Raw genomic sequence first — 15,636 nt, 5'->3', positions numbered from 1 at the left:
ATATCCATTACACAGAAATATTTATGTTAAGTTTGCTTACATTAGCCACCATAAGCTACTGGTCATACCAGACCAAGTAAGGCTGTAGCAACAGAAACCCTGAGTGTACTAAAGTGAGCATTTTATTGCTTCTACATTCACATAATTTGAATCTGTAAAAGACAGAATGTGCTATTGCTTCTTTCAGAACCTACATAGTCTTGCTTTAAGAGTTGTCTAACGCACACCTGGTAGACAGGTGCACAGGAAACAGAAATCACATAAAAGAAAGTTTCAATTGAAGAAATAGAATTAAATCTGCACAGCTTTGGTCACAGACCTTCATCAGGCATTATATTTAAGATCTCAAGATCCAGAGACTACAACATTAAAGGGGGACTTGGACTGTTTGGTTCTTTGTCTACCACTTAAACGTGTCACTTACTGTGCATCATCCAGTATCTGCTATTTCTACTTTTCTTGTTTCATTGTAGGCATTTATTTTTATCTGAGGTGATGTCAATATCTTGTGTTAGTTAGTGGTCATTGAAGATTTAATGTGAATCTGGTGTCTGACGAATGTCTATGACAAAAATGTTGCATTTTCAGTCAACTTTCTTTAGTTTAGACTGTACCCCATATATATTTTATACACATGAGAAATATTTGCAAATGAGGATTGAAATAATAATTGGCTAAGATTGTGACATGACCCTTCTAGACAGGCTAAAAGACACAAAGAGACATTTTGAAGTCATTAGTAATTACAGTTTACACATAACTTTGACCAAAGTCAGAATCAGGATCAAAACAGATTTCTGAAGCATCTAAGATTGCTAATGTGATTACTGCCCTCCCTGCAAATGTCTTTCACCACATTACTGAAGAATTGTCTCAGAAAAAAACCTATAAGGGACCTTCTATTGTCTGCCCAGACTTTGATTCGGCTCATCAAAGATGTTGGCTGTTCAAATGGCGTGGCAGAAATATTTTTCTCCTGTTCAAAGTCAGTTCTGCCTCTCTCACTGTCTGAGACCCTGTAGCAGTTGTAGGTGTAGGCAATAGCTTTTCTTCCCTGCTAGTACATCATTTAGTATATCCTCCAGAGATGTTACTGCTTTGTTTACTGACCATACTATATCTGTATATCTGGAGTACCTAAGGGTGCTTTCACAATGCCTGTCATGAACAAATTGTTTGGTTGCATCAAATTAAATCAAACCTCACAGTTTCATTTTTATTTTTTGCAAGTTCTCCTCCTTTGTTCTTCTAACAAGCATCAATAAACGTTATTGCAGATCTGATACAAAACCGAAAATCTCTCTGAAATGAAAATGTATTTTTGAGTTCATCTGAGAATACTACACCAGAGCTTTACTCTGGCCAAGTATGAGCAATAACTAGCTGATCTATATGGAGAGGTCAGCTGCATCAGCTATTAGTGACGCAGAAATGTGCATTTATATTTGCTGGAAAACACTACTCACCAGAGACTCCCCGATCCAATCAGAGGTCAGACTTGGCTGAGAGTTTACCGGGAAGCCTGAGCAATTTCAGCTGACCCAGACAAGGTATATAACATGCCCTCTCTCCCTCGGCCTGCCCTCATGCTTATTTATTTATCCCCTGAAAGCTGACCAGAGTGGTCTCCATGACCAAGCAGAATGGATTGTGTCATCGCTGCCCCTCCCGTGTAATAGTGTTTACGGCTTGCTGTGTCAGCGTGTCACATCCTCACACTGCTGATAGTTTGCCCCTGTGCTGCAGATCTGATCAAACCATCCTGAAAAAAAAGTGCAGATGGAGATGCACTCAGGACTGTCCCCTTTTAAGTCCGAATTTTGAAGATGCTCCTGAGCTTAAAGAGGTTAAAAAAAAGGGGTAAACGAAAAACATATTGTATATAACTGGTTGTGTTCCTAATTTCACTTGTTCATTGAAGAGCATCATAACACCTGCAAGCCAAATGAACCCTCTCAATCACCTGATTGTTACATCATCACACTTTTGTGACCGTTTTGAATTTGAAGGTTTTGCTCCTCACATCAGATGAGACCATGTCTTTAACACAGAATGATAAAAGGGGCAGTATATTCATGAGCTGAGCTTCAACAGCATCAATCCATAAATCTTTTAAGTCCTTGACAACGTTGCCTTCCTCTCTTGAAGGCGATGATGGTAACTTCAACTCAGCCTGACCTCCCAAATCCCCAATCTTCTCTGTCTTCCTCACACATGTCACAACTAGTTTCAGCAGATCTGTATGAGTGCTCAGTGGGCGGGAGGTGGCAAATCACGCCAGACCAGACTGTAAAGTATTTCAGGTTTGTGCGTTATGGTGTGGCAAATACTCAAAAGCTATATTCCCGCAGATATTATGTAAAAGTTGGGTGAATTTGAGTGTGGAAGGGATCAGCGGACACTTGAAGACACAGTTTTCATTTCAGGAGATTTGCAGGAATTTCTATTTTTGGGGAGTGCATGAACTGTAATCTATAGATTTGAGTCCTCTGAATTCATGGAAAACTGACTGAAAAAAATGTCACTGGCTCTCTCTGGCATTATCTGTTCCTGTCTGTTTCCCTCCGAGTATGATCACACATCTTGTATAGCTTGAATTTCACCAGTTTCTCTCTCCTAAACACTGCACCTCACCATTCTTAAATCTTATCTTGATCTTTTCTACCTTTAACATCTGTTTTTCCTGCCCTCAGTATTCCTACTAGCTGGTGAACGCAATGGAGCATTAAGCTGCCAGATATTTCCCCTCAGGAGTTGGTGAAGACCAAAATAGAGCTTAGAGGAGCGTGAATATTAGACTTCAGAAACATGGCTCCAAATGAATGATAACGTTGCTCTGTTTGTCAATTGAGTTTGTAAATAAGTAACTGTTCATTAATAAGTTCAGCATATCATCTTAAATAGTGATAATATGTTGTGTACATCTGTTGCCTCCTAGTGGCCAAAAACTAAAAAAACAGGCTGCAAAGGCAGGTTTAAATTTTGATCATTTTGCATCTTATCAATCTTCAACCTTTGTAGTTAACACTCTCATGTCTGAACTTCAAGTATGGAGATAGATCTGAGAGCTGGTTAGCTTAGCTTAGCATGAAGACTGAAAGCAGAAGGAAATAGCTGGCAAAAAGTCACTACCAGCGCTTCTAGAGTGCACTATTTAACACAATGTATCTCATTTGTTTTATGCCTACTCACACACTTAATGTGAAACAAAACAAAACAAAAAAAACCAAAACATTGAAGTGTTATGAAGAATTTTGTAATATTTCTTTGCAAAAAAGAGGGAGCTGTAGGAGTCAATTTACCTCACTATTGGGTTGCCGGGCAACCAGTGGAGATACTGAACAGTACTGCTGGGGTAGATGTAGCTCTTACTATTGTTCCTAGAGAAACACAAAACACAAAACTTCTCCTAGAACCACACATTTTACATTGTGTTAATTGTGAGCATCTCCTTTATACTTTCCCAAAGGCAGATACTAATTTCCTTAAAAGCAGAGTACTGTATAGAGTACATGGAATTCTTTGTTACTGACTAAATTAACACAGAAACCAATGGTTCAAAATCCAATAAGGAAACACAAGGGAAAATGCAGATTTGAAGTTTTTGCTGGTAACTCTGTTGAGTCGTCAGTTTTTACAAAAGTTTTACTTATAGCTACTTAACTACTTATACATGTTAATTTTATTCTCTAATGTATGTTTCATGTTTGCCATTGTGCTGACTGTAATGTTTAACATATGTTTTTAAATGTGGACCCCAGGGAGAGTAGCTGTACTTTAGAGAAAGGGCTAATGGGGATCCTTACAAATAAACAAGAAATGCTCAGCCAAGCTATTTAACCCAGACATGAGAGTGGTATTGATCTTCTTATCTCTTGGCACGAACGTGAATAAGCATATCTCTCAAAATGTTGAACTCAAGCTGCTTCTTTAAGATAAAAATGCAAGAACACATACACACATGAACGAGCACACGCAGTTAAAGGCCATTAGTATGTGAGACTTACATATGATGACCAGATGTCCCTGTTTCAACATTTGATACTAAATTGTTCCGGTTTTCACCACAATTAAAATAATAATTATAATATTATACTTGTTTTCAGCGGTTACATAGACGTTTATCATGTTCTGTCCCGCTCATTATTACATATTTAAAAAATGAGCACTACACCACGCATCTGAATAAAACACTGATTTGTCTGTATGTGTGTTAATCGATGTGTCATTGTTGAGGCTGTTGATTGCCTATGACACTTTCTGACAGAACCTGTCAGCATGCTAATGGTTAGCTGTCATACTGAAGAGAGCTCCAGGACGCTTTCTCCTTCCTTCATAAAGTACCTGGCAATGAACAAACTGCATTCAGTGTACATTTTCAGTCACGGACAGTGGAAATACCGACAGTAAAGGTTATATCAAGACAGCAAAACATAAGCCGTTGTTTCCCTGAAAGCTCCAGAAAAGAAACTTTAACAAAGAAGAAAGACTACAAAGCTTAAGAACCCATCAATCTTCTTAAAGGGAACTTTCTTTAAAGGCTATTTCTTATTTTTTGTTATTATCGAGATGCTTTAGTGTTAAAACGTTTTAATCTTTGTAAACTCACACCTAGCTCTTAACATAGAGTTGCGAAGATGTAAGTTGAAGTTATTTTTATGTTATTTTTTTTATAAAGTTATTCGTAGGCCACAAAGAGAGAAGCTGGCACTGAATGTGTCACAGTCGGTCATTTAGCCTGCAGCCCCGCACATGTGACCACTGACAAATATCTCGGTGGGATTTGGGAGACAAAACATAATTTTTCATCTGCTGAGGTGCTGTCCATGGTGTTGAAAGGTGCACTCGGTAGGTGTGCTAAGCTCTGAAATATTGTTCCCCACCTTGATGGAAACACCTACAGTATGGTGCAAGCATAAATGCATACATGTACACTTAAAGCTCCCGGTTGGGGGTTCGAAAATATGGTCAGCTTAGACTTACAAAGATCATATCGTCTAGCAAACAGAGTTCTGCCAGGGAATGATAAAGGGTTGTATAATAGATTTCACTGACTGTCATGTTCATAGCTAAGCAAAGATTGTGTGACTAACACCATATCGCTTGTCATGCTTCCCATCAGTGTTGCTGCTGCGTTACAGCTCCAGAGGCGCATCGCTGGCAGGCAAATCAAATGAGAAACCCAACGTGAATACAAGAGTATTTGATTAATAAAACAGAAAGTCCAGAAAGGATTATGTTTCAGCAGTGAGAGGATAACTCAAAAGGTAGATGTGTAGCAGAGGAGGCTCAGTTGCAGGGAAAATCTATTCTTTAATCAATCACTGCATCCTTTTTATTTCTCCAGGGTTCACCATACCTCTCTTCTCCTCCCAGCGAGGATGGAAAAGCAGAGGACTCCATTCCAGTCTCGCACAACATCTGCCATCAGTCTCACACTCCTCTCGCTATCTCAACCTCTGTCTTTTCACCCTCTCTCTTACCCTATCAATCTATCTGTTCTCCTCAGTCTGACAGCAGCCATCTATTGTGTAGCAGCTTCTGCTCCACTTGCATGATAGAGAAGGAGTAGAGTACACACACACACACACACACACACACACTGGAGTAACTGCACCTCCAGTTTCTTGTTTTAGCGCACAGGGAATTGCTTTTTATCAGGCATGTTTCTCATAAAGACACTCTTATTAAGATTTTCTTTGCTTGTTGGCACAGTGAAATGCTTTAATTCAAGGTAGAGTAGAAGTCATCTATGCGGATTGCATTTTAAGAGAGAGGAGTCATCAATGGATGGATTTTTCACAAGGGAATAGCACCTTCGACTTTCTAACAGCACTGCCAGATGGTCAACTGTTTTTTTCCCCCTATTGTTTTAGCATTCACAAGCAGCTCCACACTCACAACCTGCTACCAGCCTTAAAGCCTTTAAACCAACAAGTTTAAGGTACACAACTCAAGGAAAACTATTGAATAAACAATAATGTAAAAATCCGCAAGATGTTTTTCCACCATTATGCTCACTGGATTCAGCCAAAACTCTTTCTATGTACTGAACTGGTGCTAAGTCTTACAACTCAGAATGGAATTGTGGTACATTATAAAAGAGTGGCTAAAAGAGCAGATGGAGGAAGTGAATGAGGATCAGTCATTTATTTAGAACTCCAAATGCTGCATTCTTGTTTCACTTTACGTGTCTGTTTCAGAATCTACAATGGATTGGGATTGAGAATCCATGTATTCTGCTGCAGAGAGAGTATCTCCCTCAAGGACCAAATTCTCTTTGGCACCGTATTTTTATTCGAGCATAGACATTAGCTTTATCATGAGCGTTATGGGTCTGTTTGCAGTCTGAATCCCTATCTGCCGGCCCTCCAGAAGCCCTCACACTCTTCTCCATTTTTGTTTGGACTGGACTGAATGTAAGTTGTAGCTTTAAAGAAGATACATTGCCTTTGTTATTTAGACTTTATTCACTGTGTTTCTTTGTTTTTGTTTTCCCTCCTGTGTTCATGTACTCCTACTCAGCCTGCCTTTCCCTTCACACCTGCCCTGTTATTTAGTCTCATTAGCCCTGCCCTGCTCCTTTTGTCTTCCTCAGCTCATCAGCTCTCAGCCTTCCCTTGTGTCTCGCCACCTGTTGTTGCATTAGTTTAGTTTGCATTTGAATCCTGAATTTCAGCTCAGTTTTTGTTGGATTCTTTGTTCACTCTGCTATGTTTGTGCTGCACCCCGTTTCAGTTTCGCTTTGCTCCACTCCGCCAAACAATGAGCCAGTTGTGGATCTATATTTCATCTGAGTATTGCATTTAGAAATGTTTTTTCCTGTGCTCTGGTGTCTGGTTTAGCTGCCTCCATCTATATCAGCCATACACCCTCGGGGTCAGGAGTTCATTCCCTGTACTTGCTTTCTATTCTGCTCCATCCATCCATCTCATCCCCCCTCTCCGTCTGTAAAAAATGATGCTGAAAATGAAAAATGACTTGGATTTCCTCAAAGAAATCAGAGGGAAGGGTCCCCGTGGGGAAGGATGCCAGTTTGGTGGACGATATCTTTTAGAGGAACAACTCCTCTCAGACAAATCAAGATAAGACAAGAGGGACGCCTTTCTTAATTCGCCATTCGTTTGACTTGATATGATTTTTGAGGGAGAAGATCATCAGCAGAATATGCTTTAAATCTTTTCTCATTGACTGTCTGTTGGCTCAGCTCTACACAGCGGATCACACACACACTCAGAGTCCATGTTTACTCAATCAATTTTGTAGCTTTTTAAAGAATATGTAATTTGCAAATTAATTGCGAAACATTGGTATAATTACCATAAACAAATGAGACTCCAGCACCCAGATCATTAGTCTCCAAATTACACCAATGTGTATTAAAATGTCTTTATAGCAAAGCATTTCTTCAAATTAAATCTGTTGTTTGATGTCACCAATGGAACATTTCTACCTCGTTGGTTCACCTCGCTCGCTTTGCTGAGGATAGAAATGTTCTCTTCCACCATCTGCTATGCGCTATGTGAAAATGTACGAGCTTCAACACCATTTGTACTAGAGAAACATCAGCAGCCATTTACTTTTTTATGTGGATAAAGCAAATAAACAGGTTTGCTGCTAAATCTGGTGGCGGCACACAATATAACCTGCAAGAGGTAGGCTTGATTGGTTCGTCTCTCAGCGGACGTCTCACAATGTTGACTGAAGTTTGAATTAAACAGGTGCAGCCATTCATTTTAGAAAAAATCATGAAGAAAAAAAAACTACACAGTCAGTGAAATGACTGGTGTCTGAGATCACAATCCACTGCAATCAGGACAGTTTGGATTTTCAGCTCAAAGCATCTCAGACAAGCAAGAAGGAGGCATGTCCAACAGTCTGAAAACATGCAATCCCCCTATTAATCCATGATGCCATTTGATTTCATTTGATAACAATTAGTGGTTATGTGGTTCAGAGCCTCTGCCAAAATACATTGGAAAACAGGTACGGTTTATGTGGAGGGTTAGGGTTAGTAATGTATTCTGTCTCTCCCAGAATACATTAGATAACAGGTATGGTTTATGTGGGGGGAAACACATTTACAGGCAGGGTTTCTAACCTAACTTTAATGCATGCATGCAATGCTTCCAACAATGAAATAATATAATATTTAAATAATTTATACTATTTGTGTTTTTGCATTTGCAGATAGCTAATTGACATATTTTGCAGGCATATGCTACATACTACAGCATGGCTATAATGGATTTCACTAAAAGAGATTGGTGTGAATGCATCTTGTGTGGTCAGACAAAAGATAAACATTTGCTTCATAACCTGACAATATTCATTTCTATAAAGTGCAACATAGTGGAATATACTGTGGTATCTGATAGAAGTTATTAGAATAATTCTTCTTTTCTGTCCAGTCTAATGAAACTCAACAGGTTACACATTTATGAAAATCAAAAGCTGCAAGTTACTTCCTTACCAAACATAACGTAAACTCGACCAACCTCATCAACTTAAGTTATATACTGTACATTCCTCAAATGGATGGCATTATGCTAGTCTGCTGGCATACACAGTTATACATATATAACACCACATTATGCATGCAAAACAGACTGCATGAAAAATGCAATAATGAAATGAATCATGAATATTATGCAGGAAGTAGAATGAATAACAATGGCCTCATTCCAGTTGCCCTTTTCTTTTAAATGAAGGAAAGTCCGACGAGGGGAGCGGGAGTCCGCGTAAGAAGGTGTGACAAAGTTAAGAGATGGGACAGAGTCATTACGATGGCAGCCCCAAATGTCACATTATTTCATCCTGGAGCTTACAAAGGAGAAAAAATTACAATGTGGGCACAATTTTCTACATCATTATTTTCCTATTAGCATTTGCCAGTCATGTGTAAAGATATTAGGAAAGATAGTCATGTGCACATCCATAAAATCCACAGCAGATAGAGTTCTGGACGCAAAGGCCAATCTGTGGTTATCTCTTATTTATGCCTTTAATTTCTTTGCTTGTAAAGCCAATTTCACAAGAGAGCTCTAATTCCTGAGAGGAGATACCATTACATTTTATATCATAAACCTAAAATATCTCCAGTTCCGTGTTATCTTTTAGTGCTGGGCGCTGTGCTCAATCAGATGAAATGTTGAATGCCATGAAAATCTAATAATTCGCAGAATGTTCACCCTGCTTACTGTGAAATGGTATAAATGGCACATAATACACACCTCTCAGTGATATAGTACTTTGGGTATGAACAGCATAAGAGGATGCTGTCTGGAAATCCATCCCTTTGCCCATCTTAGAGATGAACAACAGGCTGAGTTTCATGCATAAAAATCATATAGAGTGCAATATACATCCACCTCCTATTTATCTATTTTCATTAGCAATGCTTTGCAATTTAATCCCCTCTGCTTTACGGGCTTGGGAGTGTTTGCCGTATAGCATCGAGTCATTAAGTGAAGCAATCTGCACTTATTAGTCTGTTAATCTCCCTAATTAATTTGGCTCTTGGGTAAACAGCTGCATATATGTAGTCTCTTGAGGAACAATCTTGAAGTGGCTGCACACAGACTCACAGATGTGCATGTGGCGAACACGCGGACGCTCACTTGGCTGCACATCACACACTTGCTCACACACTAAAACTTGCAGGCAAACAAACTCCTTCACATACCAAAAGATACACTTGCTCTTCATTATTTGTGTGTTTGTGTGTGTGTGTGTGTCTCTCCACGCACACAAACTACAACCAAGAGTAGGCAATGTTTGGCTGAGGTTGGGGACAACAACCAGACAGATCTGATAATTTTATTTGAACAGGACTGTAATGATTCTAATATTTTAATAATTCATTTTTAGTGTAATTATTATTATTATTATTATTAATAATAAAAAAAACTTCATTTATAGAGCACCCTTCAAACAAGGGATTTAGCTCAGGGTGCTTTACAGATTAAAATACAATAATACAACAGCAAATAAAACAGAATAAAAAAAGAGAAGAGAAATTTTGTAAAATTAGACAATTGAAAATAAAAAAGAAGATAACTTAAAATGACATTAATTAAAAGCCAAAAAAAATATATAAAAAGTTTTCAGCTGTTGTTTAAAAATGTTCTATGCTGTATTTACCATAATTACCATCAACTGTTTGCCATAATGTGCTTCTGCATTCTTCGAAAATATTGGTAAATATAACAATATAACATAAAGGACATCTCCTTCCCAAATGGACAAATAGGCTTTCACCTTTCCTCTCACTCTCTGAGGGAGCCTGGAGTCAGCAATTAGTGAGGAGTGAGAGGTCAAAGGTCAGGTCTCATTAACAACAAGGACACGGAGGAACCATTTTCATGGAGTTGATATTGCCATAATGGATTTCCTATACAATCTCACATTGGATTATCTGTTTTATTGACTGCATGTAAGATCATCTATATATGCACACATATATATTCACCTGTTACTTCATGAGTAACATCTGTGCAAATCAATACAACAATTCTACCACAAAACCTATTTTTTGTTTTTGTTTACATGGTGATACTAGGTGGGGGTATACTTGGGTGCTGTATACACTCCATTAACATACATGGGGGATGGGTAAAATATTAAGAAGATTGTGTGTTTGTGTGTGTGTGTGTTACTGTAAGGTGGTGAGATATTGATCCCTAGTTGTTAGTACTGATCCTGAGATTAACAAAGAATTATTGGATAGAGGATGCAAACACAGATTGAAGGAAGAGAAATCTCCAGAGTCTTGAGTAATTAACCTGCTGGCTCTGTGGTTTGTGATGATGTCATTATTCCTTTATTAATTAGAATTAAATTATAATTGGCAATGAGGATTCATGGGTTATAGAGATAAAAAGAGGAAGTGACACAGAGAGAGAGAAAGATAGATCTAGAAAGAAGAGAAAGTGGCAGTTGTGAGAAACATGACAAAGTGCTGTCATGGAAATGTGGATTCAGTCATTAAATTTGTGGTAAACAAGCAGTTTAAACACATGCATCATTAATAGATGCCAGGATGTGAGAAGAGAAAATACAAATATAAGACAGGCCTATCAGATCAGGTGTCAGTGAAAGCAGGTGATGGTAACAGGAAGCCAAGTCGATATGTTTTCTATATTGCAGTGGCGTGCAGGACATATCTGCCTCATATAACACCTCAACCCTTATTTTTTTCCCCTAAAGCTTCATTCAGGCGGGATTACAGGCACAGATGCTGGATGAAGATGAATTTCAATCAAAATTCTTCTTCTCATCTCAACACATATACATCGCCTATAGCCAATAAACAGTAGGTCATTTTGGCAGCAATATTACCAGTCAGTGGTTTAAAAAAAATTACCCACATACACGTGCCACACTGGATCAAAATCAATGATCAGAGCAGGTATTTCTCCTCTAGAGAATCACTTCCACTCTTGCCCCTGAGGGTGTCTGTGCGCGCCCCTGCTTCTGTCATCTTGACATGTTTGCACAGACTCCCCTTTACCTGCCTGATACCGCACACCCCAAAGATTCATGTTTGCTTTTCCTCTCACATTCCATGGTATGATACACCTTGGGAGAGGCAGAAATGAAGCAGAGTGTAGGCGCACGTGTGTGTGTTTGTGCAAATCAATCCGAGAGAACAAAAGAGGCAATTTGATGTAGAAACGAGTGTAAAATTGTGCCCGTGAGTGCGGAGCTGGCACGTACAAGTGAGTGAATTAGAGCTGGGGCGTACAATACATGAGTCACAAAGTCTGCCTGACTTAACCCCCCCCCCCCCCCCCCCCCCCAATCACCATCCCCCTACCCCCCTCACTCTTTTTTACTGCTCTCTAAGGATTACACAAGATAATCCTGCAAGCTTGAAGGTGTTTTCTGCAACACAATGCAGTTCTGTATGATCTGGCTTCGTGCAGCCTCTTGAAGGAAGCAATAGAAAGATCCTGCATCTGCTGAGCCACAGGTAGTCCCACATGGGACTGGATCTGCATGGTTCTCGCTACAACGGGTTGTATAATCCTGCCGCTCCAGATGCCTTGGCTCCCCCTTGGGTGAAAGAAAGAAAAAAAATGGGGATAATGGAATAGTGATGGAAGCTGGCTTTTTGTCTGAGCGTGTTAGTGGTCCATCCATCTCATGTACAGCCCACACCTATGTGATGAATGTACAAAGCCAGCCTACACATGAGAGTAAACCTGTGTGATATTACAGCAGTGATGACTTTACTGGAATATAACACAGCATATGCATCTACAGTTTTCTTTTAGTTATCCACGCACTTTGAATTTCCTCCAAGAATTTATGATGCTCAGCTACATCACATATGGAAGAGAGATATCTCCAAGCAGATCAATACTAAACTACAAGGCTGGATTTGGAATAAACACACATATCTGATATATCAGATAGCCAGAAGGAAACAACGGTGTGTCCATTAGAGGATCTGATTCTGTCAATCAATATTTTCCTGTTAGCCACACTGTCTCGCACCAACACTAAGCCAAGGGGCATTATTTCTATCTGTGCTCCCCTCCTTTAAAATAATGTTTTCTTCATCTAGGGTGGTGTGCTTTAAGGTATATAGCCTGCCAAATGAAATCATTCAATTGAACAACCCTGTGCAGCAAACACAGGGGAGCTGTGACAGTGGAAGTATATGTTTTACAGAAGACAGGGAAGTGAAAGAGGTTGGGTTGTAAATAAGAAGTAGATAAAGAGAGGAACGTAATCATGAAAACACTAACGCTGACAGTGGAATTCCTTAGGTTTATGGGAGATTTGGAAAAAAAAATGTTTTGAAAGCAAAGGAGAAAAGATAAAGTATACCTTATTGTTGCCTGAAGGCTGTTGGTTTGAATTGTTTTTAATCTCTAACCTTGACACTTACATAGATCCATCTGCTTCATCCTTTCAGCTCTGAGGGTGACCAGTAACATGTGGTGAGAGCAGCAATTCACAATAAAAAAAATCTAAAAAATCAGGGTCAGTTAAACCTCACCCAGATTACAAGTTTCATCTTTTCAGCACATAACAGTACGTGCAGACTGAAAAGCCATACAAGTCATGAAATGAAATGTATGATTTTTTAATTGGTTTTCAACTGATTTCTTTCATGTCTGTCAAGTGGGAGAACTGAAGGCAAAAAAACTCTTCAAAGTTTAAAAAACTTGAAGACTTTGACCACAAACCAACCAGTTGGAAAATTGGTCTCTGTAAACAGTGTGCAATGAATGATTGAGCTGAGAGCAACAAAACATATATTTATGTTTTTCATTGTGCAAAGGAAGTTTCACAAATCTGTGTGTGTAGACATGATCATAAATAACCAACGCTGCTCCTATTTCTCCGTTTTCTCTTCTCAGTGTATACAAGAGATTTGACAGTCTCTTGCTTTCTTGTTTCTATTTGTTTTAGGGCAACATTATTTGACACACGATACACTACAAGTGCAGGTCCACAGAGGACCGTATCTGTATTTGCGCTTGGTAAACAACAGTTGCCATGGAAACGGACAACAAATCAGTTTTGGAAGAAAGAAAATAACCCGGAGCCCAAACATAAAGATGCCCACGTTGAAAATAAACCAGAGACTACACAGTTTGCTACTGAAGAAAATGCATCACTGCTGTTCTTAAATGTTTTTTACAAAATTCAAATCGAATCACATACAATATAAATTGTTGATCAAATGACTACTAGTTGTCACCAGAAGTGACAAACACACATAGAATCATCACCAATTCTGTTCAAGTTTTGGTTTTTACTGCCCACAACTTAGGTTGGTTCACTCTCACTTATCTGCTCAACCTTGTTTCCAGCAGTGAAAAAGCTCATTGTACTCCACCCACTCAGAACCAAACAATAGACACACAGTTAGCGACTTTAACAGCTAAAGATTATGATCCCTCAGAAGTTGATCAGAAACCAAAAACTGAGTGGAAAGTGTAAATATTGCACTTATATCTGTCAAGCAGCCAGAAAATGACTTCATGTGAATGTTAATGTTGTCTGTATCTGCTGTATGTGTAAAACAAATATTTTCTAATACATTTGGCATAAAATTCTAGAGGACAATTCAAAAAATTGCATTTAATATTCCTCTAAATATTCTTCCAAAGAAAGCTACAATCAGTTACACTGGCGCTGAAGAAAACATTATTGTGGAATCGTGGAATGAAGCAAAAGTTTACTTATGGAACATAGAGTTTCAGAGCCCCACCACTGTATAAGAAACAGAGCTACCAGATGCTAAGATGCTACTGATACTGGATCCTTTGACTTTCCTGAAAAGGAAAACTGGCTCTGAGATTCTGAAAAAAGACATTGCCCCTGATTCTGGAAAAACTGAGTGACAGCAACATTTCCAGACCAATACCAACTCTTGGGAAAGGAACTGAATCTTTCAGCGGACTCCTGAATACATGGCTAACATTGGCGTGGATCACCCATGGGATAAAGTTTATTGACATTTCAATTTTTCTTCAATCTTTTAGAACTGTAAAAAACACTTTAAAACTGATGGGGTTCATCCAAACATCATACAATCCAGACTCCTTAATGCCAATTTACAACACACTCTTAGGATACTAAACCCAAACAAGACTATGTGGATGACCAAGAAGGACAGTGGAAACAGACCCCCCCCCCCCCCCCCCCCCCCCTCTCCACCACCTTACCCTCTACTGCAGATCACCCAAGGCCTTCAGGGGATGTCTCTGAATGCTCAGCCCCCCCATTCCCCTGACCCTCACCAATCAAGGGGTTAGTTAAAACTGAAGCTCAGCCAAATTGATGAACTATTCAACTGCAAGACAAGTCAATATTCATTACTCAGGTGTCCACTGCAGATGAGACAGACCCCATTTCGCTCCATTAAACATACTGGTAATCTTAAACAGCCAGTGGCATGGTCAAACACATTGTAGCAATCACAGACCATCTGGTACCTGACTCAATCTGAAGTTTGTCAATGTTCAGCCACCAGCAGTCTCCTTTCTTGTCAGCATCCCAACAACTGATAAGAGCTCTTCTTTATGTCAGATCACTGGCTAACAAATAATTTCTGGTTAATCTGCTAACTGTATATTTTCATTTGAGACCTGGATAAACAGTACTAATGGTGTAGCAACACTGATAGAGGCTTGTCTTGCAAACCATTATTTCCATCAGTTGAAAGGAAGAGGGACTGCCATCATTTTCTCTACACTGTTTGTGTGTAATGGCATTGACCTGGGTGGATTTACATCATTTGAATATCTTACTCTTGAGCCGAAAGCAGAATTATCAGTGCTCATCATTAAATGATATCAGCCACCAGGATGTTCATCACTATTCCTACAGGAACTCTCAGAGCTGATCTCACTTGGTGTCACTTGATACGACAGGTTAATCCTGAACGTAGGCCTGAATATTCATATTAATAAAATGAATGACTCCAAAGCTGTGGAGCTTGTAAATCTACTAGATAGCTTTGAACTCAACCTAACATGTAAATGAAGCCACTCTTCAGTATGGTAACACTCTAGATATAGGGATTAAAAAATTGACAATGTTTCAGCATTTCAGTTACCTATTTCTGATCATCATGTATGTGTTGATGCCAAAGTAACCTTAACAAAGACTAAA

Source organism: Scomber scombrus, chromosome 2 (genome assembly GCF_963691925.1).
Source record: "Scomber scombrus chromosome 2, fScoSco1.1, whole genome shotgun sequence".
In the NCBI taxonomy this organism is placed as follows: Eukaryota; Metazoa; Chordata; class Actinopteri; order Scombriformes; family Scombridae; genus Scomber; species Scomber scombrus.
The sequence above is the reverse complement of the archived record's forward strand: the minus strand, read 5'-3'. Positions refer to the sequence as shown.